Here is a 23,573-nt window from a genome sequence, read left to right on the forward strand (position 1 = left end):
TCTCCATGATGTCATAAATGGTGGATGATCATCAACACACAAGGAAACAAAGGTTTCCTGTACAAAATGGGGGAAGTGTAGAAGGCACAAGGGACTTCAGACCTGGTCAAGGGAAAAATCTCAGCATAATAACCTTTCTCTCTCTTCTCTCCTCCTTTAGGCCTTCCCTTTGAGGTCTTTTTATACCACTCCCAAAGTAGTTTTTTAGTTAGGAGTTGGTTGGGAACAGTTGGGCCACGGGCACTAACAGGTGATCAGCAGGTAAAACCCGCGATCTCCACCCGAAAATAAGGAGTTTTATATTTTTTTAAGTGTTTTAATACATACACGCGGGTTGGCTATACACAGACCCGCATATACACGCGTTTAACTCAGGGCACTGTCGCGTATAAGGGATAAAACACTGTTTTTTAAATTTTAGGACCAGGTCTGGAAGGAGGGGTTGCCCTAGGCCATGAGTACAACATCACAAACCATAGGAGTGAGATTTGGAGCTATAACACCTGTTGGTCTTTCGCACCCGTGATGCTCACTAGTAGTGCCTTAGTCCATTAAGGCCATTGCACATCGCAACTCCAAGAGGGCTGCCTCCTATCACTGTTGCAAGTCACGTCTGCTGCAATGAAAACATGCTCATCAATTGCTCTCTGGGTTGGCCAATTCCCGAGATCTAATTTGCCAAGCTAGCATCAACTTTCCTCCATCAAAGTGTTGCACCTCGGCACCATCCTTCACCCAACCTTCAGCTGCTCTTTGTCCTTAAAGATAGCTTGTCTAGGGCTACTTTGGGTAGCCAACACGTTGCCCTCCAACAATCCTATGAAACCCAATCTCGTCACTGCAAGATATACTCCTAAGCCAGGCTTCTAACTCTCCAAGTCAACCTTTCTAATTGGCTCCCACATGTTGCAATGTCACGATCCAAAACTGACCCAAAAACATGGATTCAACACACATTCATTGTTGCTGCTATACTGCTGTCCTTGGTTAGGGCAAGTGCACGCTACAACAACCCTTCAAAATTCACCCTAACAACCTCCTTTTTGTTGTGGCCTAGGCAAGTTGAGATGGCCTCCTTGTGGGCTACTGTTATGGGCAAATGGAAGCCCTTAAAACCCCAATGTTGGCCTATTTTGGAGAGGCTAGTCCTGCAGCCTACTTTAGTTTCTGCGGCATGCTAACAGCCCTCCAAAATAGTCACTTCTCACCTATTTTCTGCCTTTAAACAGATCTGCAAACACCCCCAACAATCTCGGCCTTCTAGCTCTTCTCCTCAGCCTCCTCCAACACTTCGGTCACCTTAAACAACCCTAGAAATAGTCCCTGCCCTTCACTATTCCTTCCCTTTAGTTGCAACTTCACAGAGATATCTGAGCTCTTCTTCCTTGTGTGTGTTGCACTTGTTCGATGATCAAAATGACTCCATATCACCTTCTATATACACCATAAAGAAGGGCTCCCAAAACGTCATGTTTGAAGCAACATGTCCATTGGATTCTTCAAGTCGGCCTACTTGACAACCAATAATAATTAGTCAAATTCAAAAATTCATATCTCTCTAATGCCAACTTGGATTTAGACGATTTTCATTGTGTTGGAATCGTCTTTCCAAGCACTATCATCCTCATCCATCACATGCTGTGAATCCATCACGGTTTTGCCCCAAAACACGATGGGTGCCAAAACCCCGTACTTGGGTTCCAAGCCCACACGCTACCTTTGTGGCACTTTGTCCTCCAAAGCCTAAACCCTAGGGCTTGGAGTACCTCCCAAACTAGACAAATCAACACTCCCTCTTAGTGAGGGAGGTACTTCCAAGACTAGGAAGTATCTTGTCATCATCATCACTGCTCGCAACACTTGCCCACCTCTTGGTGCTCACAATCACATCAATCCATGTATGGTGAACTATGCCCTTCTCGGAAGTGGCATTGTCACTGCTAGAATCAACCTGCTTCTTCTTTTTATCTTGTAACATCTTCCACTCTTTCCATGATTGCTTCTTGGCAGTGGTAGGAGCACCCTTTCTCACCACTGACCTCACGCTTTTCTTGGGATGCAGAGTCTCCCTTTGAATCTGCAAGCTCCCTCTTGAACTAGACTCCCTCTAAGTGTCTTGAACCTGAACCTTCTCAGGAAAGTGTACCTTCTTCTCCGGAACCTGTACCTTCTCCTTCAAAACTTGCACCTGCACCGACACCGACTCCTACACCTACTCCTGCTCCTACTTGTCTGGAACCTGTACCTGCTCCACCTGCTTCTTGCCATGATCCTCAAGCTTGGCAATCAACTTGTAGAGACCATGTTCTCTAAATCCAAGTAAAATCCCATTGGACTTAGAGCCTCCGAGCTTGAGTCTTGCCTTTCCATCCTGCAACAAGACCTCAAACCCCTTCTTCTCCATCGTCGAGACGGATAGCACATTATATCTAAGTCCTAGTACAAACAGTACATCTTGGACCCGCATCATACGTCCTGTCTCCATCCTGAATGCCAGCACACCAGATCCTCGAATCTCCAATTGACTCTTGTCACCCAACACCATGTGCAACTTCGAGTCCCATCTAGTTAGAGTCTAAAAAATATCCCGTGACCTTGTCATATGCTTCGTCACACCACTATCCATGTACCATCCATCCTCTTTGATAGTATCTGTGAGAAATGAGAAATCATAGCAAAATCCTCCTCTTCTTCTTCCAATCTTCTAGCGAGCTCATCCATCTCTGCTTTATTGGCAATAATGGCAGTCTAATTCCCTTTTATTTTCTCATCATCTCCCTTTTTCTTCATCAGACATCTTGATGAAAAATGACCCATCTCGCCACAGTTGAAACACTTGACTTTACTCAAGTCCTTCTATTGCTTACCTTTCATTTGTGATCCAAGTGCCATGTCATCATCTAAAGCTTTCTACTTCAGCTGGAGATCCTCGTCTTGCAACTCTTCCTTAATGAACTCATCCCACAGCCTATCCTAGTCTAGCAGCTTCTCCCTGGCAACGATCTCTTTGATGAAGGGCTTCCATTCCTTGGTAAACCCTTTCAAGGAAATCCTTACCATATCTCCATCTCAGACAATCACACTAATGGAAACAACATCATCTTTGACGTGAGACAATCTCATCATATATGAAGCTATACTTTCACCGTTTAATATCTTGGTGGCTTCCAACTTGTCCTCTAATAACAGTACCCGGTTCTTGTTCTTATTCAGGAAAGTTTTTTGAAGAGCCATCCACATCTCATGTGTGGTGTTCTTCCTAGAAAAATGAGGTATTAGGGCATCCCTCATACCATCAAGGATGATCAATCTTGCCCTCGCATCCAAATCTTTTGATATTTCCAACTCCTTAGGGTCGATTGGCTTCTTGATCTCTTTCTTGACAAAATCCCAGATCCTGTTGACTTGCAAGATCAACTTGATCCTTTCCTTCCATGGACTATAGTTGGACAACCTGTCCAATCTATCCTCATATCAGATACCTGCCTGCAACTTCGACATTGTAGTGAACCCTTCACTCACAATGTGACCAACTCCTTCCCACACTGTACTTCGTTGCGCACAATTCTGATTTACTCACTTCCAAAGTAGCTCAGACACACTCTGATACCATGTTGAATTTCCACGACCTTGGGTCTAGGGTAGAGTCTTCAAATCACTGATGCTACCAAAGCAAGAATTTCAACCATAAACTACTTTGCACAACGGAAATATAAAGTAATAAATCACATATGCACAATGTACACAATTTTAAACAAAATTGTACAATAATGTACAATCACCAATCTTCGTTATATTAATCAAAATCTAATAAATACAATAGTCTATGGTTACAAGATACAATGACAAACTTGGCTGCAGCACTTCTATGTCGTATCTTGTCCTGTCAGTCCATCACACCTGTATTGCTCACTAGTAGTGCCTTAGTCCATCAAGACCACTACACATCGAGAGTCCAAGAGGGCTGCCTCCTATCACTACTACAAGTGAAGTCTGCTACAATGAACACAGACTCATCAACTGCTCACTAGGTTGGCCAATTCTCGAGCTCCAATTTGCCAGGCTAGCAACAACTTTCGTCCATCAAAGTGTTGCACTTCGACACCATCCTTTACCCAACGTTCAACTACTCTTCGTCCTTCAAGATAGCTTGTCTACGGCTACTTTTGGTAGCTAACACGCTACCCTCCAACAGTCCTATGACACCCAATCTTGTCACTGCAATATCTGCTCAGAAAGACTTCTAACTCTCCAAGTTAGCCTTTCTAATTGGATCCAACAGGCTACGATGTCATGATCCAAAACTAACCCAAAAACATGGATCCAACACACATTCAATGTTGCTGCTATACTACTGCCCTTGGTTAGGGAAAGTGCATGCTACAATAGCCCTTCAAAATTCACCCTAACAACCTCCTTTTTATTGCAGCCTAGGAAAGGTGAGATGGTTTCCTTGTGGACTATTGTTCTAGGAAAATGGTAGCCCTTAACACCCCAACGCTAGCCTGTTTTGGAGAGGCTAGACCTGCAACCTACCTTAGTTTTTGCGACACGCTAACAACCATCCAAAGAAATCACTTCTCACCTCTTTTTTGCCCTCGAACAGATCCGCAAACACCCCCAACAATCTCGGCCTTCCAACTCTTCTCCTCGGCCTCCTCTAGCACTTCGGTCACCTAAAACAACCCTAGTAATAGTCCCTGCCCTTCATTGTTCCTTCCCTTTAGTTGTTGCGGCTTCACAGAGATATCCAAGCTCTTCTTCCTTATGTGTGTTGCACTTGTTGGATGATCAAAATGACTCCATATCACCTTCTATATATACCATAAAGAAGGGCTTCCAAAACGTCATGTTTGAAGTAACACGTCCATTAAATTCTTCAAGTCGGCCTACTTGATAACCAATAATAATTATTCAACTTCAAAAATTCATATCTCTCTAACGATAACTCGGATTCAGACGATTTTCGTTGCGTTGGAATCATCTTTCCAAGCACTATCATCGTCATCCATCACATGCAGTGAATCCATCATGGTTTTTCCACAAAACACGATGGGTGTCAAAACCCAATACTTGGGTTCCAGGCCCACAAGATGCCCTTGTGGCGCTTTGTCCTCCATTTAACCCTGAACCCTAGGGCTTGGAGTACCTCCCAAGTTACACAAATCAACAAGAACATGTTATCTAAAATTAACATGGTATCAGAGCTCAGATGAGGACAAACCCAAGCAAGAGTGAAAGAGAAAGCAATCACTAAAAGAAGCTTGTAGTCAAGTCTCCATGATCTTCCTCAAGAAAACTTCGCTCACCTCAGATTGCAGAATTGATTAGGAGTAGAAGAAAGGATGGACTTATATCTTTGTTTTAAGTATTTAATTTGGCTTAGGTTTAGAGAAAAGGTTGCTAAGATTTTGTATAGCCTTCAACTATAAGATTTCTGAGTTTAGAACCTCTGTTCGAAGGTAGGGAAAGGTCAAGATTTCTATTTGTATATATCTGTAGGTAACCTTGATTTCTTCGGGGCTCCTTCTCTTGAAAAGTATGCAGGTTAGCAAGGCAAAGTTCAACAGTGAAAGGAGCAAGGCTAGTCTTGGCAAGAAAAGAAATCAGACCTGTGGTTTCACCAAGTTCCAAAGAAGGTGACTTAAATAAATTTGCAGTCATTGAAAGGTTAATTTATCATCCCTATCCTGATCACACTTATGGGTAATAAATCCGAAGTTTTTGGGCATCATTATCTAGCCCTAATCTCTGCATCAAAGGTTGCAAACCTAGTTTAACCAAGTAGGCATCGACGCACAGTTGTGAAGGATTAAGGAACCTTTCTAGGGGCGAAAGAGATACTATCAGATCTGCATCTTTCACCGAATTTTTGGACATTTTCACAACTCTGGTATGAACATTATAATCATTATTGATCAGTGTATTTATCAAATTTTAAATGTCTAGTGTTGTAAGGCATTCAAGGCCTTCCCATTTGGAAACCATATCAACCCTAGAAGGAAGGAAAATCTTTTGCTCATGGTTCGAAATTCTATGGTATTGTTTCATAGATAAGTATCATATTGATAATCTGGAAAGGTCAATCCCCAAAAGAATTGAAATTTTGAATCTACATCTCTGTTAATAATTAGTCCTATATCGATTTTGTTGGAAGGGTATTTTGAGCATGAATATGTACATGATCTTCTATATATATTCACATGAGTGTGAGGTTTAGGCTACCCTTCAAAATCATCATCATTCAAATAAAGGTCGGAAAAGAAGAAGCCCAACTCAACTGCATTTCAAAAGAACCTACTTCAAAACCTCTGTCATAAAGGAAGAGGCATCGAGACTCCCATGTATATAGGAGACCTAGGAAGATGGATCATTAGGTTACTATCCAATAAGTATAAGCTCATCACCTTGCTCTCAGTCTTTGTAAAAAGCATAAAAAGTACTATCCTACAGTGAGAAGAATACTCACTGACCTATGGAGATAGTATGAGTCTTTGTGAAATAAGAACCATGTCTTCAACCCTCATATATATACATATACACGATATGATATTGTTATAATAGTTGAGCCGACCTATGGAGATTTTTCTTTATTTACAGTGACAATATGGCTATTGAATGAGAATGTATAAAAACCCAAGGGTATTCACATCAGTGAATATTTGGTTACAAGGAAAGCTTAAGGTAGTGGAAGCATTTTACAGTGAAATTTATCTTGAAGCCCTGTAACAACTTCATTAAAATAAGTAATCTTGTATAGTTGTGGCAAAGATGTGTACAAGTTGACAATGAAGTGTGGATCAACAAACTTGTGGGAACTGTCATTGTAATACTTTGCAGGCATCTTTAGTGGCACATTTTGCATGAGTAGACATCTTAAGGGATTACAAGAGCACATCGCCAGATTTGAGGTCTTGATGAGCAATTGGTTAGCTTTGCATCATTGCTAATTATGAACTTATAATGCCACCAGTATCCTTATGACAAATATCTCCTCTTAATAAACTAAAGGAGTTAGCATGGATCCTCCATTGGCTAGAGAAATAAGTTAACGTTGTATTGATAAACACCGTGTCACTGATTCTAGGCTTTTGCAAGTGTTCATACTTGAAAGCAGAAATTCGTTTTTCAACAAGAGTTCCATTTCCATATTCTTTTTGTATCAACATTGACTCTTTCTACAACATTTGATTCATGGTATGCATTGGTTGGGTTCTCTCTGGACTATCCATATTCTAGAATGTGGCAGAAGATGTTAGGAACCAAAAGGGCCAGGACTCTGACTCAGAGTAGCATAAGAAACCTTGACATAATAAGATTTGAAACATGCTACGTTCGTATGTCCTATCTAGAAGTTGGAAAAATCTTTGATATCCTTGGTTGGAGATTAATTAGAAGGCAGTCTTGAAGCAGTCAAAAGTTCATAAGCCAAGAAAGAATAGGTGATGAATGTTGCAATATAAACAACCTTGGAAGTTTCCTCTTTTAAAGAACATGGACCAGACTCTTGCAACAAACCCTATAATTACAAAGGACAATGGTTGGATCATTGGAAAGCCTAGATTTTATGAAGAATGGTTGCATGGATACAAATGCCTGGATGAGAAGGACCTCCACATGATGAATTTGTAGTTGTCATGAAAGAACTAGTTGATTGGATGATCTCATGGGAGGATTTCTTCACCTTGGTTGAAGAAGGACCATGATGATAACTTTCTCTTTAATTTGGATTAAATAAGTTTATTGATGCGATATAAAAAATATTCATATTAAAGATATGGGGTAGATTGATGAAGGCTTGATGTCCAACTAAAGTAAGACTTCGAAGGGAGCTATGGAATTCTTGGCATAATATCTTATTTTTAAAAGGATGCATGGGAACTATATGATTATGATTCAAGTAACTGAATGGATAACTTTGGCACATGGATCAAAGGGATAATGGCAAGAAAGGTAGCGAGTTGCGAACAACTCGATGGTTGTGTTTTGGGCAAGGTCACTTCCCTGATATTTAGAAATAACCATGGTCAAAAATATAACTATGATGATATATGTCCAACAAATGATGATCCTCTCATTCACCAATATGAGAGCGAGTTTACCTTCAAAGCCAAAATGAAAGACAAATTTGATAAAATGAAGGATCTGCTAATTCAGATATAGACATATTGTGGGATCTTGGAGTTTTGGTTAAACACCCAATCAGATGTGTACCTTGCTACAATTTATGGTTAAGCCAAACATATTAGATAACTGCCTCTTACTGACCGAGCTAGCAGTGTGAAGAATGGAAAGAGCGCATCTAGGTGTTGCATCTCCTGGGATCCAACTTTATTTTGTGGATGAATCAAAGACTAAATTTTGTTGCTCTAGGTACACCTTTGAGGCTAATTATATAAAGCAACAAGCATGGCTTATTACGAATTCATTTAGTTGAAGAAGCTCTTTAGTGAGACATTTGTGCACATTTTGGAAACCACCATTATATATTGAGATTTGTCTTTCCCATGTTCCATGACTATTCCAAGCATATTGGAATCAAGTACCACTTTATTTGGATATAGTATAATGAGGAGCAATCGGGCTCCATTGTTTCAGGATGGATGTGTAGGTTTCTGACATACTCTCAAAGCCTCTTGGTAAGGACAAGTTTATCTTTCTTCAGAGAGGGGTTGGAAGTCATGGATAGACCCTATTAGGAGGGTCCCAATTGAACATTGAGCTCTGGGAGCTCTTGGGAGCCTAGGGTACTTCTTGGAGCTATGTGAAATTATTCACCTTCCCTTATAGGTACGTTGTGTATAGGGTGAGTGGTTCACCTTCCCCTCTGATATTCCATGATGATATATGCATAAAATGAGTGGTTCACCTTCTCCTATGGTATATGAGAATGATGAGTGGTTCACCTTCTCTTGTGAATACTCCAGTGAGAGATGCATATAGCCATCTGTCAGTTTTCACATGTGGACATGTTGGTGGGATGTGGTGCGTCCTTTCCCCACATGTAGGATGCTCATTCCCTACGATTGATGGTTGACATGTCAGTGGGACGTGGTTCTTCCTTTCCCCACGTGTAGGATCCTTCCTACGATTGTTGGTTGGCATGCATGTAGGACATGGTTCATCCTTTCCCTACTCTTGGTGGTTTGCATGCGTGTAGGATGTGGTTTATCCTTTCCCTACAATGGTTGTGACATGTGACTGTAGGATGTGGTTTATCCTTTCCCTACGTGTGGTTGTGAGTAGGATGTGATTTATTCTTTCCCTGTTGTTGCCCCAACATCATCCTACCCATGTAGTTCGGGACACATGGGAAGTACCTCTCATCTGGCCAATGAGTTGGGAAAAGTGGTTAGGGACCATAGCACTACCGATGGACGCATCGTGTACTGTCGTACTCCCTATGTCTAGGATGCATGATGTTCAACAAAATTGATCACTTGGGATCAAGTTTGATTATGGTTCTACGCCTGGTTATGTGGACTAAATTTTGTCGGTGGAGAGTGGTAAGGTCTTGTGACTCACTCTCGATCGATTCTGTAGAAATTTTGAATAATATGACACATATTCACAGAGATTATCCTGATTATACACATATAAGCGGAACATGCATAATACATAACCTCCTCTACATTAATCATCAATTTACAGAAGCAGAAACATTCACAGGCGCACATAGAAGCATCAATCACACATATCAACACAGTATTTTCCCGGGGAAAGCATCTCGCTAAAAGCCCCAACTATCTGTATATTATATTGATTGAGAACATGTAACAATACATAGTACAATACTCATCCCAAGCACTTCGTACTATCTCCTCATGCTACACACGATACAGCTCAGATTTGATCTCCAAATCTCCCCCGCTGCTTGCCTGCCTCCACTGCACAATACCTGCAAGAGAATGAATGAATCCAAACTCATTCCAAGTTCTTATTTACATTGGAAAATTCACTCACACTAGAAATCACGTGAGCACAGGCTATCTACTGGGCATTTCTCATGGGCATACTCAATCTTGTGCAAATCTCATGCACAACTGACAGCGACAACTCACCCTTTCACTTATCTCTACCACCTGTCTTCACTAAACTGTCCATGCACTAAGTTAACTGATGTATTCTTCTGTTGCATTATGAGTTAATAATTTATGAATTAATTAATAACTAATTCACCCAACTCATCTCTAGTCTATTGGCCAGTTAGGCTAAATACAACTAGTTCAACTAAGTCAAACTGAACACAACTCCATCAACTCCAGTCCACTAAACTCAACTCACTTGAGTTCTAACTAAAGTCCTGCATGTAAAGATCAGTCATCCCATAGGTAACCACATATTTCCTTCTGGGATCTGCATGTGCCACATCTGTAGCTCATCCTGAAGTGCTCCAAGAGAATACGATAATGTTTAGAGTCCAAATATTACTAAGGGCTAATAATATTTGACTGTTCTATATTTAGACTGGCAGTCACTCCACTGTGATCTAAAAATAAAAGTCCATCTATTTTTCCCAACATGATCAATCATCCATAAACATCATCCTGCAACTCATAGACATGATCCATATGTCTAAAAATAGACTTGCGCCAAAAATATCTTGCGGGCCCACTTAGTGAAGGCGACTCCTTTCCACTAAGCTCCATCATCTTGTTGCATTCTCAACAAGCATTTCTTGTTGCACACTTTCCAACACTCCCTCTCAACAAGAAAGGCTTCCTCTCAAACCCGATCCTGTAACTTTGGAATGTTCTGCATGCAACACATCTGGCTGGTCCACTTGCTCTGTCATCAAAGTCTCTGATTGTTATTGCCTCTGTCGACTGAAAACTCTGCATCTCTATGCTCTTCAGTATCTGATTGCTCTAGCCTCTGTCACTTTGATCTCTGATTGCATCCGTGCTGCTGCTGGTTCTATCTCCCAGCATTGCATCCGCACTACACCTCCCAACTGACCTCCCTGTTGGGTTAGAAACACCCTCTGATGCTGAAGCTATACCTGTTGCTGACAAGTATTCCCTCTTTAACATCTGCGCTACTGCAACATCTCTATGCATCTCGCACCATTGCACACCTCTCTGTGCCACCTAGCACTGTGCAAAACACTTGTGCCTCTCGCATTGCTGCAGCCTGCTAGCTATGCACTGTCCTGGGATTCCCTACACTGTCACTCTCTCTGCCACTCCATCCGCATCTGTCTCTACCCAATCAGTCAGTTCCTGCTACTCCACATCGGGGCTCCTGTAGCAAGGTCTCATCCAAGAGGTTGGGTACCTCAAGGATCCTGCCCCTCCTCCTTGGGACGATCAATCCACATCACCCCACCTCCTACCTAGAGGTATGGCTGCATGTGATCCCTCAGCCTACCTGGCTCAAAGTTTCCCCCTACTGGAGGTCTCTGGATGAGTAGATGTCTCTACTCGATCTCCTCTCAGCTTCCCCTGTTGTGGCTCCTCCACAACCTCCTAAAGCTGTTGCACCAGTCGTGGCTCCTCCACAATCGTCTGAGACTTCTTCTGGCTCTGCATGTTGAGAGGTAATATACACTCCCTCTCAACCACCAAGTCTCCATCAATTGTCTCGCTGCTCAAGGCTTTGCATGCATCTTGAACCTCAAGAGCATACTGGTTCTTGACCCGTGAATCCTCCTCATGACAATGAAAGCATCTCACCTTCGACTTGTCAACCTTCTTCCCATCACTGGAAGAACTGGATTCAGAAAGAGAAACCTTCTCCTTCCCCTCCTTCACCTTACTCACTAAGGCACAGTTCTCTTCATCATGCATAGATGAAGAACTGTCTCTGGTGCTCCGTCTAATCTCCTCCTGCATCAAATTCGACCATAGTCGTTCCTAATTTGGCAGTTTCTCCCTTCCATTCACCGAGTTCTGGTAGCTATGCCAACTCTTAGGAAGTTCAAGGAGTGCTAGACTCACCATCCTCATCCGATAGTCACCCCCACACTTCCCAGCTCATCCCAGCATTGGGTGAACTTCGTGAGATACTGGGGCATACTATCTCCATTCTCACACTAAATGTTTCTGAGTTTCGCTCTTGCTTTGGAATTAAATTTGAATTCCACCAGCTCAAAACTCAACCGCTTCCAATCTAAAATTCGTGAGAACAAAGTATTTCTTGTACAGAGATTGACTGTACGAGCATTCACCGGATATCTCACCTTCCAAAAGAAGATGAATCCAGAGGCTACCTGGCTCGATTGCAGACTCTGCCTGAAGAAATAAAATGTAGTCACTTCCTGAATAATAGATCTGATGATCAATACTCGCTTGATATCCTGTAAAAATCTCTTCTACAAATCAAGCAGCTCTGATACCATGTAGAAATTTTGAATAATATGACACATATTCACAGAGATTATCCTGATTATACACTTATAAGCGGAACATGCATAATACATAACCTCCTCTACGTTGATCATCAATTTACAGAAGCAAAAACAATAACATGCGCACATAGAAGCATCAATCACACATATCAACATAGTATTTCCCGAGGAAAGCATCTCGCTAAAAACCCCAACTATCTGTATATTATATTGATTGAGAACATGTAACAATACATAGTACAATACTCATCCCAAGTACTCAGTACTATCTCCTCATGCTACACACAATACAGCTCAGATTTGATCTCCAAATCTCCCTCGCTGCTTGCCTGCCTCCACTGCACAATACCTGCAAGAGAATGAATGAATCCAAACTCATTCCAAGTTCTTATTTACCTTGGAAAAGTCACTCACACTAGAAATCATGTGAGCACAGGCTATCTACTGGGCATTTCTCATGGGCATACTCAATCTTGTGCAAATCTCATGCACAACCGATAGCTACAACTCACCCTTTCACTTATCTCTACCACCTGTCTTCACTGAACTGTCCATGCACTAAGTTAACTGATGTATTCTTCAGTTGCATTATGAGTTAATAATTTATGAATTAATTAATAACTAATTCACCCAACTCATCTCTAGTCTATTGGCCAGTTAAGCTACATACAACTAGTTCAACTAAGTCAAACTGAACACAACTCCATCAACTCCACCTCCAGTCCACTAAACTCAACTCACCTGAGTTCTAACTGAAGTCCTGCATGTAAAGATTAGTCATCCCATAGGTAACCACGTATTTCCTTCTGGGATCTGCATGTGCCACATTCGTAGCTCATCCTGAAGTGCTCCAAGAGAATACGATAATGTTTAGAGTCCAAATATTACTAAGGGCTAATAATATTTGACTGTTCTATATTTAGACTGACAGTCACTCCGCTGTGATCTAAAAATAAAAGTCCATCTATTTTTCCCAACATGATCAATCATCCATAAACATCATCCTGCAACTCATAGACATGATCCATATGTCTAAAACTAGACATAGTCTAAAAATAGACTTGCGCCAAAAATAGCCTGCAGGCCCACTTAGTGAAGGCGACTCCTTTCCACTAAGCTCCATCAGCTTGTTGCATTCTCAACAAGCATTTCTTGTTGCACACTTTCCAACAAATTCTTCTTCATTATCTATATCAGCGTTCAACAGAGTTGAGATGGGATGCAAAGATGGTTCATGATGACAGGATGACATGGATTGGCAGGTGGAATTATCCCTAGTTGAGAGGGATTTTTAAAATTGGCAACTAGGGCCAAATTCCACTTTGGGAAACTCCTTTGAAGAAGAAAATTGTGGCATTGATTTCATCTTTTATAGAGGACCAAAATAGACTTAAAGATCACTAAATTTGGATAAGGAAAAATATATTTTTGAAAGTAAGCCCTCACATGTGTAACTTATCAAAGTCGGCTTGGGGATAATTATCAAGTTGAACCACTCTCTATTTTATATGAATAGAGGTGACCTCCAACCTCATTAGACACATCCTATGGGCATCAAAACTCAAAGGAAACATATTCTGTGGCGGCCGCAACACAAGGAGGACATGGACGAGGTAGCAAGTGTTGTTTGGAGGCCTATTTGTGGGTTTTGGTAGGTCTGAAGTGAAAAAGAGGCAAGTTGAGGCATATTTCGTTAGATTGGTGGATGGTTTGAGTGGTATTCTCCTTATTTTGATAGGCCACAAGCCTTGAGGTAATTGCAGGAGCACAACAAGCTTGTTATGGGTTAGTTGGAAGGGCTGTAAGGTCTAATTCCCATAGCAAAGTCAAGCTACAAGAAACATGGGCAGGCAAACTAAAGAAGGAAGCTACCCGCAATGTTTGGAAGTATTGTTGTAGGAAAATGAGTGGGTTGATGTGGACTATAATCAAGCCCTAACCAGGTTCCAGATCTGTAGTTGTTACATCATCACATTGACTAGGCTTGACTTCCCAGTGCATAACTTTTTTGGGTTCATTGTAATCAGTAAAGTAGGCCGAACTAATTGGACTAGGATCGAGCTCCTTTTGAAGACTTCTTTGAAGCTGCCTTGTCTTCTGTTGATCGCTAGTTAGGGTAGAGTTTGACTGCTATTGTTTGAAGGCAAAATGGAAGATTTTCTTGGGCTGCTGCTTTGTCATTAATTATATTCTCTCCCTCTCTTTCTCTGTTGAACATTTTATATTAATAATAATAAGATTTGATCAAGGGTTTTCCCCATCTTGGGGCTTTTCATTGGCTTGAGCCAATTCCTGTGTTCTCCTGTCTTGGCTTGTCTTTTGCATATGTTATTTATGTTCTTTCTTCAATTACTGTCAATGTGATAATAATTTATATGATTGGTAATGAAAGAAATGGAATTAAACTTGGGCTCATGTGGATCATTGAAGTAATTGACCTAAGCAGAGAACATGTTATCTAAACTTAACAGTTTTAAATTTGTTTGAAGTTGTGAAAGGAAAAGGAGGGACTATATCTTTAACAAGGCTAAGTGGAAAAGCCAAGGTAATCTACATGGTGAATCAATACTTCCTGAAAGACTGAGACTTTGTGCTCAAAGGTAGACCTAGCCAGAGAAGCTGGAGCTCTTCCAGTGTGTCACCAAGTGTTGTCATTGCGACATACACCCTCCAAAATTTTTCCTACACTTGAATTTTGGAGCCTTCTTATGATCTTACGATCTATCGTTCCAAGTTGATCATAGTCACTTCATGGTTGGTTGATGATTTTCTAAGGGCTGAAGTATTTTTCTCAGATTCTAGCTATTGAAGCCACTTGCTTACACATTCTTAGCTTTTGATGCATTCACAAACACACCTCTTCCTAGCGAGCTCAACAATTAGTGTTTGCATGGGAAGATAAGCATTGCGTAGTCCTTGAGAGCAATGCTTGCGTAGTCTCTAAAAATAGTGATCGTGTAGTCCTTATTGGCAAGCATTGTGCAACTCCTAAACATTGTGCAGTCTCTGATGACAGTACTTGTATAGTTGATATGGAAAATGAGTGCGTAATCCATGTGGACATTCAGTGCACAATTCTAATTGACAGTCTCTTTTACTCTTAGTTACAAGTGTATCATCATCCTAGTGAGTTTTCTCAACTTTCACTTTTGCATGCCTTGGTTTTCGCAAGTGTCGCTTTCAAGTTTTTGACTATCATTTTTTCTTGATTTCACTTTCACAAATGTCTCTTTTTCTTTCTTTTTGCTTTGGTATGTGTTTCTTTCACTTCCTTCAGCTTTTGCAAGTGTCGTTTTCACTTATTCTTGCAGTGACAAGTGTCAGTTTGGATTGTTTTCACTCCCAGATGTGTCGCACTTTGGCGCACCATTAGAGGTAGCTCTAGCGCACTTTTTTTCATTAGCTGACCTTATATATCATAAGAATATGCACTAGACACTCTCCCATAGCTTAGTGCACTTTCTCATTACAGTCGACACTTGTCGTAACTTGTATTCTAAGTGTCTCAAAGCTACGTTTCAATTGTCGCACTTAGAAATAATTGCCACTTTGTTGTCGTTTCATGGTATGCATATGTATCTTGAGTACTGTGCATTCTCTTGGCTTGTGTTTGATGGTATACATGTGTGTGATTCTGTTTTGGAACTTGTTTATATCATGTGTTCTCTCTTGTTCCATTGATCCAACACTTAGCATTTTTGGGCTTTCCCTTGTCTTCACACTTTGCATACCTAAACTCCTAGATATTGGATGAGCGCATTGCACATTCTTAGCTAGCAAGGATGCATCCCTTACCTCTTACAACTGTGCATTGCGTCTTCCTAAGGGTAGCCTCTTCCACAAACACATTGCACAATCTTAAATTACAGTGTCTCAAGACTCTACTATTTACCCTTGTTCACTGTACCCAAGACTAACTCTTGCTTGCCTCCATTTCGCATGGTGTAGTTCTAGTGGGTAGTGGAGCCTCCTCCTGATCACTACTGAAGAGAACTGTGCAATACAAAGGCTCTCTCCCTTTCATGGTGAAGTGAGCATCCTCAAGGTACAATGACCTAGCCTTTTGCTGCTTACACTAGTCAACTGTACAATCCCTTCACCAAGTGAGCCACTTACTGCACATTCCATAGTTCTAGTGGATAGTAGGTCCATCTCTAGGCCACTACAACCCTCAACTGTGCAATCTTGGAATATGCTCCTCAATCATCATGCATTACACAATTACTGTGGCTAGTCCTGTCTCTCCTATCGACTGAAACACCTCACTGCATAGTAATTTGTCTTGTCTTTCCTCCTACTATGCATTTTGAAGTTCCAGTGGACAATGGGGTCATCCCCAATCCTTGTGAAGCTAAAATTCACAATCCCTGCCTCCTCTTCCTTGATTACTGCGCACTGCGCATCCTCAGTCAACAAGCTCATCACCCATGTCTCCTGGACTTTCTCATTATGTAGAACCATGAAGAGCTTCTCCATATTATGCATTGCACAGTTCCAGTCGAAAAAATGGTCACCTCTTGGTCACTATTGAGCCCAACTGCGCAATTTTTAGTCTCCCTCTCTCTCAAAACCCTTGCCCATTGTCCCATCACAGTCAGGATATTCCACGAACAAGAAAAGGTAGAATAGGTTGTTTTTAGACTAATGTTGGCTTGTCATGAGTGGATGGTATTTGCAAGTGTTATCATCTCAACATGGCAGGGTGATGGTCAAGTGAGGTTAACAAGGAGAGGTGACAAGAGATCACTTGTAGAGGAGCAAAAGGAAGAACCACCATGAAGGACATGAAGGAATCTTGAAGCAAGATATGGAAACTCACACTAACTTGGAAGGTTCCAACACTTATCTAGACTGCTTAGAGTGTGAAGATGAAGTACAAACAAAGATCTATAATGAAGAAGTCAAAGTTAGAACAGTAAAGCAGATAGCTTGACATTGATGAAATGAAGTCTTATGTCACCATTGCCAAGTCATGGCTTCCTAAAATGTCACCACAAAAGTCATATGTGTCAACGTAATATGGAATGTAATTATGTAATTTTCAAAAATGAGAAAATGTAAAATGTGTGGAATCCCAAGGTTCCCACATGGAATGTGAAAAGTCACTAGAAAGTTCTAAAGACATGTAGATACTCAAAGGTCATATAGGAATTCGAAAAGTCATAGTAGAAACTCAAGAGTCATGAGGGAGGTCAAGAGTCACACGGGAGGTGGAGATTCACCTCATTTGTTATAAATACATCCTCATAGCTCAAGAGAGAGGACTCTAGACTTTTCACCTTGGCTTCTCTAGCTTGGAATAGGAGAGAAGATCATTCTTTGGAGGAGCAAGTAGTGACTTAATGTTCCACTATTGGGGCTAGTGTTGCATCATTGTAATCATGTATTTTGGGAATTTCACTTAATATATGAAGCTCTTAGAGTTGAGGTACTTTCATGCATATGTCATGAATGATTATAAGAGTATTCTTTTATTGTTTACGATGTATGTTTATGTTAACACTTACTAATGGAAATGAAATATTTCGTTGGCTTTGGTATGAATCTTGTTGAATGTGCATTATTACTTTCTTTTATGATCGTTGTTATCTTGTGAACTATTTTGTAGGTTAATCGATGATCCTTTAATGTTATTGTGTGTCTCTTTTAGGATAGTACTATTAATTTTCTTCTAGAGGCGCACTCCCTCTTTTCCCTTTTGTGAAAATACCTTGTATACATTGCAATTTTATGCCTCACAATGTCAACATACTTGATTGTTTCAAAGATTGTTCACATAATCTCTTATGTGGATAATTGCAACCAAGGAAAATTCCTAAGAATAATGGCAACCAACCTTGTTTCCCAGTTTGGGCTCCTACTCCAAATGGTGTGAGGTCTAGTTGGGACTTCATATCGGGGAGACCCCTTTGTTGGTGGATTTCCAGCACCATCAACAAAACTGTAACATTACCAAGTATGTCAAAATGAATTAAGTCTAACAACCAAAAAAAAATTGCAAGAACTAGAATAAAATTAAACACTATTATGTTCTCCATATGTGTAATACTGAGAAAAATCTACTTCAAGAGCACATTCATTCAATCCACCCTACAAGATTTTTGTTTTTTAAGGCCTGTAGGCCCTTCTCACCTATATGGCATAATATTTGGTGCCATATCATTGCCTTCTCTATAGGTAACTTGCTTTCGAAGTGAGAGATTGCTTAAGGGGTTTTTGTTGTGAAGGTATAGATCTTATATATCTCTTCGTTATAGGAATCAAAGAACTATTATAATCAATAATGCACATATGAAGATGGAACAAAGTGCCCATACAAACATCCTTATCTAGTACCATAACTCCTCAGACCTTCTTACACCCTTTGTCAAATAAAATAACATGCACACCTGCATCATTAAGTATTCTTATTGAAGTAGGTTTTATACTAGCCTTGAAATGTGTAAAATTCCACAGATTCCCTTTGCTATTAGCGAATCTAATTAAGACTCTACCATGACCAACTATGCTAAGAGGAGATTCATCACTGAGGTATACCATCCCATGATCGTTTTTCTCATATATTGAGAATCAGTGCTAATGGGAACTCATATGGAAGGAAACTCTAGTGTCTATTAGCCATGCACTTTGCCCTGCATGGGTTGCCAAACTTGCAACAAAGGTATCTTAACCATCCTTTTGAGAGGGTTTTCTAGATTCATCATCAAAATCATTCTTCTCCTTATTCTTCTTCTTGTCTTTCTCGCAATCCCTTCTTAAATGTCTAACTAAGCATAGTTTTAATATTTTGCTTTAGACTTTATAAGAGAGTTATGTCTCCCATGGGATTTCAATCTTCTATTTTCTCTCTTCTTGACTTTCTCATTCAATATTCTATGAATGACAAAGGCCTCATTGGTGGATGTAGAAGCTTTCTGCCTCACCTCGTCTGAGTAAGGTAGTGATGACATCATCAAGCACTAATGCATTTACAGTGCTTCCAATGACCACCATTAGGTTGTTCTATGAATTTGGAAAATAACACAAAAGGGTTATACAACAGTCCTCCTCATCCATATTTACTCCAATTGAGATAAACTGGGTCACAATAGTATTAAATGCATTTAGGTGCTTAGCTACATAATCACCATCATCCATTCTTAAGGCAAACAACCTTTTCCATAAATAGTTTATTAACAAAGGATTTTTCTTGATACAAATCCCCAAACTTCTTCCAAAGAGTTCTTGCAATTTCTTTAGAAATGTTTAGCAATACCAAATTGACCAAATAAATCCTAAAAAGGCTTCTTATCTTTCTCCAACTCCATGCACTCTTCATCTTTCATACTAGTTGGTTCAGTTTCATATCTACAACCCATAGATCTTGATATATGAGAGAATCCCCGATCTTGAGCCAAATATCAATGCCATTAAAATTCTCTGTTTTTAATCTAGACGTGCTTGTCATTTCCATAGAACAATATTTCCTTTTGCACAAGCTCCCACTCAAACCAAGATTAGATTAAAAAAAATTGTCCCTAACACCTTGGATTCAAGGTGATTAGACTTGGACACCAAATGAAAGGAAGCAAAGCTGTGGAATATGATTCCTTAGCTAATCCATGAATGTGCAGAAACTTAAAATAGAACAATTGCAAACAAATGAAAAAAACAACAAACCATTAATAACACGATTTTCTAGGGAAAGCACTTATGGGAGAAAAAACCCACACTCTAAAGCACACTAAATTATTATTCAACAACTAAATGGTTACAATATAGAGTATATTTGCTCTCAACGAGACTGTTCAATAGTAGCATAGGGATTTTGGACAAATTTCGAGAGCATAATAATAAGTTAAAATTCACACATTATTTTCCTCTAACCCTAGCATTAAATAAATAGGCATAACAAAACCATAAACCATTTAAGGTTTTCCAATTCTACATGTTGGAAACCGCCAACAAGTGATTGACCAACTATTGTTGCTTAGCAATGATTACTTGCTAGTGTTATACATTTATTCTCTCCTATTGCTTTGCATTTATTCCTTTACACTACTCTACATTTGTTCTCTACTATAGCTTTGCATTTAGTTCTTGCTCTACTATAACATTGCAAGGTGTATGACACACTTGTCCCAACACACCTAAAAATAACCACATGGTTCACAAAGAAGAACTAGCTTGTTTTAATGGCCTTAGAGTCGTTGACCCATAAAACCGTAATTTTCTTTTACACGTTGAAGACTCATTAGTATGAAATTACATATTTAGAATGATAAAAGTCTCATCTACATCAATTAAAAAATGACATAAAAGATACCAAAAGGGACGAGGAGGGTGCTCAATATGCATTTCATCTTTAATCTCCTATAGGTTCAATAACCTCAATTGAGTGTTCACCCAAATTTGCATTAGGAACCTTCCAATGATTTATGTTCATGATACATAAGATTGAAAGAAGCATAGGCCACTTGATCTCTCCAGGGGTGTATGTGATTCATTAAAACTTGTAAAACTAGGATTTGGAAAGGAACAAATCCACACATTCAATTCATAATAAGCTTGAAATCTCCCATAATCTATAATCTATCTAACCTTTGGTCCACTACCACTCTAAGAGGAAGGGTAAGAGCTTGTAATTCTAGCCCGATTGTTGGTTCCATGTCCTAAATGAATTGAAGAATAGGAAATGATGTGAAGAAGATAGAAATAATGAACCTCTAGCTCCATAGTTTCTTGGGATCTTTGGAAGGCCCTAGAGAAAACACCTTGAACAAATCATCCATCAAATTCCAAGGGACCAAGCTCTACCTAGGACCCTTTTGTTTTGCTATCTTTTATACTTCCAAAACTGTATTGAATCATGTAGAAGATCTCTGTGGGTGTGAGTGTGGAATTTTAAACATGATTTCATTCACGGGATTCCAAAATTTTACATTACCCAACTCACTAAAATGGGTAGGATTTTGTAATATCTAATTAATCTATTCCCATTCCATTGCCTAGCTTCATGAAGAATAATTTTTACTATTGTCCCTACTTCCAATGTGAAATGTCAACCAACTAGAGGGTGATAAATATTTTCCCTAGATTCCCTACACAACATAAATGCTTGACCCATACCAAGATATTCCTTTGCAATATCTTCCAAGCCAATACTGTAATTGATAGAGCCATCCAAAGGAAAAGTCACATCTACATCATAGTTTCTAGAGATTTACATGTATAATGGGAAGTGGTGTAGTGTAAGTAACCATTTTCATATGATGATTATACTCTCAAAACCTTGGATTCATTCTAAGAGAAAACAAATTTTTTATATATATGCGTGTGTGTGGATGTTTTCCAAGAAAAAATTCATTTTATCATTTTATTCTTAAATGAAAATACCACACACTAGTTCTTAAATATGCGTTTTGTTAGCATCGGGTTTACACCTTCATTTTAAGGTAATAATATCAATCCATCTTTTGCAAGGTCATAATTATGTAAAGGAGGTATTGTATTCTTTGTAAAGTTTACTAAGCCTAGGAAGACGTGTCATTAAACCTCTTTCACCTAACCCTAGTTTTATGGAAAAATTCTCGTAGCATTTTGACCTATAGTAAAAGTTCGGCTGGTGCTATGAAATGTTTTCGTAGTGCGTTTTGAAAAAAATTAAAACTTGCTTTTCAATCTGTTAATCTCATGAGCGCTCAAGTGTCAATTTATAAAGTATTGGTCCTCCTCCTACATGATATGACATTTTCCAGCGTTTTTATGCCCAATAGAGTCACTTAAGATCAAACCTTAATTTTCCTTGTTTTCCAGCAAACCTAGATTTGCAGTTTTCATGTGTAGGAAGGTCGCTGATTGTCTTGCAGCCTTTTATTGGGAAATTTCAAGGTTAGTAAAAGTGTTTGTAGGTCCAGAAGCTTTGTTTTACGGGTCAGTCTGGCCATGTAAAGATATGTGAACCCTAGGTTGAAGGAAACAATGATCATTGATGCAGAAGAGAAAATAGAACAAAAAAAGACAGAGGAAAACAAAGCATGTTGAGAAGAAGAAAAGAAAAACCCTAAAAGCTGGCAAAATTCCACAAAAAATCACTTGAAGGATGAAAAGGAGTCAAAACAAGTTGAACATCCTTGCTCACGTCGTAGAAGACATAGAGAAATGATCAATTTACTTCATGGGGAAGAGTACTACATAAACCCTAATGGTCCCCTAACAGTTTGGCCTACTCAGTTTAATATTTAAGAAATAAATTAATTTTTGATATACTATGGTCATATATCAAAGGTTTTTGTGGCTGAGGAAGTGCAAAGAATACATGTTAGCATAAGGAAAAACAACCTTGAAGTAACGTTTACCAACACTATTTTTCTTGTTTTAGTTGCTATGTTCAAACAAAGATTCTTGTTTTAGTCACAAGTGGTAATGAATTTTACAAAACCACAAGAGGTTTTTGATGTGAATGGGATGAATTCAAAAAGCATCTTTCATATTTTACCCAGACCTTGTGGTTTAGAAACTATAAAGGAATGTTTGAGGCCTAGTTTTAAGATTTTGTAATTCTATATTTTCCTGTTTTAGTTACTATATTCAAAAGTAGTTTTCAAACAGATGGAGATGAATTTTGGAAAACTAAAAGAGGTTTTTGGAGCCAATGGATCAATTAACAAAAAAATCCCTCCATTTTCTAATAGGTTTCATGGTTTTGAAGATAAAAATGCACCTTTGGATCCTATTTTTAGGAATTTTCCATATTTTTTTAAAATTATGTTTCCTATAAAAATTCCAAGTCAATAGCTGAAGGCCACCTCACCAAATTAGACTTAGAGAGCAGAATAAAGATGGGTTTTCAGATCCATTTCTTTTGGATCTTGATGGTTATTGTAATTAACACTTTCCACAAATTGTGGATCTGAATCTCTATTGTATTTTCCTATATATTTCATAAAAAATATGAAGAAAGTTAGTTGGTTTTTCTAAAAAGATATAGTCATTGTCTGTGTGTTTTTCAATACTCTAATTATTTCATTTTCTAAGATCAGTAGATTCTGACTAGTGATATAAATATCCATGAGATAGTTGGTTTTAGTATGTATGTTCTTTGTGTTTTTCAATTTCTCCTTTAATAATCTCATAAATGCATTCCTTCTTAATGTTTTGAAAAGATAAATTAATTTAGAATTCATCTTTGTTTTGATGCTCTGAGTTAAGTTTTCAAAAGTTCCCATCTTGATCCTCTAAAGCT

Source organism: Pinus tabuliformis, chromosome 8 (assembly GCF_031772625.1).
Source record: "Pinus tabuliformis cultivar Carrire ecotype Pingquan chromosome 8, CPIR1, whole genome shotgun sequence".
Taxonomy (NCBI): Eukaryota; Viridiplantae; Streptophyta; class Pinopsida; order Pinales; family Pinaceae; genus Pinus; species Pinus tabuliformis.